The sequence below is a fragment of the Trachinotus anak genome, unplaced genomic scaffold (genome assembly GCF_046630095.1).
Source record: "Trachinotus anak isolate AG129_WGS33_773 ecotype Australia unplaced genomic scaffold, CSIRO_AGI_Tana_v1 ptg000009l, whole genome shotgun sequence".
Taxonomy (NCBI): Eukaryota; Metazoa; Chordata; class Actinopteri; order Carangiformes; family Carangidae; genus Trachinotus; species Trachinotus anak.
In genome coordinates, this window is record NW_027273860.1 from 1,399,539 (window position 1) to 1,402,171 (window position 2,633).

Consider the following 2,633-nt stretch of genomic DNA (forward strand, 5'->3'; position numbering starts at 1 on the left):
GAAACCTCACAGGTAAAAACACGGAGGAGTCAGAACAGACGGCCTCATGTTTAATCATCTGGTGGCGGTTTATTAACGAGTCACCTCATCAGTCTCCTGACGTGATGGCAGCTTGGTTCGAGCTTTGCTGTGGTCCAGGTGTGTTCTGGTCCCTGCTGGACTCAGTCTTCACAACCTGGACAAATTAGAAACAACTTTGTTTAAAGCTCTAAGTCTGACTGAGCCTGTGCACGACATCTGTGGATCCTCATACCAGTGCAGCAGCTGTGAGACGGCCCAGACCCGAGGCTCCAGAGTGAAGCTCCCGCCTCAGGCTGCAGATCCACATTTTATACTGAAAACCCTACAAGTGTGTCGCTTCTGTTCATCATTGGTCAGTGATAAAGACTCTGGACCTGGTGTGACTTGCTGTTGGATTGAAACCAAATTTCAAGGCATCACCTGATGGTGGTGCCACAGGAAGTCAGACGCCAGTTCATCCTCAGGGGAACATGCATCCATGGTCATCCATCGTTTCATCAAGCGGCTCGTGTCAACAGCTGGTGGCGCAACAGTCGGAGTCACTGCAGGGAGAGAGTGGAAGGACCTGCAGACTGAAGCTGAAGAGGATCGGATGACGTATGAGATCTCACACACACACACACACTCCATCATATCATGTTGTGAGTCCTGCAGGGTGTTCACTGTGTGTGTGTGTGTGTGTGTGTGTGTGTGTGTGTGAGGATAAAAGAAAAAAAGGTGTGGGGGATCTCGTCTTCTCCTCCTGCTGACGTCAGCTGAAACACCAACTCTCTCTCTCTGCTGCTGCTGCTGCATATTAACACAGATGTTTCCCTGAGGCGATGCAGTGCTGCAGCAGCAGGAGGAGAATCCACACACACACACACACACACACACACACACACACACACACACACACACACACACACACACTCAGAGCAGAGGAGAAATACACAATAATTGGGTCCCCAGACAGTTTCAAACTGACTCAAAAATGAAAACATTTAACTGCTGGACAGACACTAAATGGCAGTGTGTGTGTGTGTGTGTGTGTGTGTGTGTGGGTGTGTGGGTGTGTGGGTGTGTGTGTGTGTGACCTTGTAGCTTTGACTTTGAGTTTGACCTTCAAACACAATCCATCCTCCTCTCGTCCAATCAGAGGCAGCCACTCTCAGATGGACTCACACCTCCTCACCTCCTGCCCCAGTTTCTTTAAACGGGTTTGGGGTCAGTGTGACCCCTGCTGGCAAACAGGGGGACTGCAGTGTCCCTCAGCGATGGTGGGGGCCCTGAACAGGGACCCCACCATCACCCATCAGTGATGTCACACATCTTCCTTCACCACCACCAACACACACACTGTAGTTTACACTGACTCAGTCACACCCACGTTCTCCTGCTGCCACAGATACTCACTTCAGCACCAAATGTAGATTAATCCGCCGCTGAAAATAGTCCCCAACTGATGCTTTATATATTTCCTGCTGTTTGTTTGAAATAAACTACAGCGAGCAGCCGTTTGAGGAAATTACTGAGACTTTTTTAAATCGTGGCCCCTGGGCTTTTCAGCTTGAACGCTGCATCATTTGTTGTGAGTATCGGAGGATGTTAAACCACTGAGGTCGTGGCTGTGAGTCCTCTCACCTCAGCCGCTTTGAATTTTAGAGCGAGACACAGATCGGTTTCACTGATCCCCCTGGGAGACAGCGGAATAAAGACTCACCATACATAATACATCATAACTATGGAGTTTTGGGCGGGGGGGGGAATCAGCATCCATGGTGTCAGCCAAATGGCTCTTTTTGATGGGATGACATCACAGCAGAAAATTCTTCAATGGGAGTGTGTGTGTGTGTGTGTGTGTGTGTGTGTGTGTGTGTAGGCTGCAGCATCATTCCTCATCATCGCCTCCATTTGTTCTGGTTTTTTTAGCCAGTGGCTCCACCTGGTGTCAGAAACATGTAACAGCAGCTTTAATCAGAGCAGAACTCAGCTGCAGCTTTTGTCTGTTTCCACTCGTTTTCAAAAACTGTGGACACAGAAGACAAACAGCTTATATACATATACACACACACACACACACACACATATATATGTGTGTATATACCAATATATATATATATATATATATATATATATATATATTAGTAATCTGTCTTTGTTTCAGACAAAGCATCTTCACCTCTTCATCTTTCTTCTACCTGTTATAAAAGAAAAGAAAAGCTTTTTAATTTTCTTCTTCATCTTCTCATCTTGAGATTAATCTTCTTCTCTCTTCTTTCCTTCAGGAAACTCACCAGAAAGCCATGACCTTTGACCTCCACTGTTCTGCTGTGATGATGGAAGGAGATATAATGAGGTAACAACATACTGTGTTATATCTGATGTTGGTTCTGAAGTTTAATCTGCTGTTTCTGCTCAGATCAACACAAAAACCTGCTAAACTAAATTTATTTATGGCCTATTTATAGTTGTACAGAAAAACTGTTCACTAAAGGGCCTCTTACTGGTTTGACCCAGAGCTTTCAACTGCATCTCACAGCCTTTTCCCAAAGTCTGGAAAAGTCTGTAATTAAAACACCTCTAATTTCTATCAAATACTGGACATGAAACAGGTCAGTGCAGTAATAAAA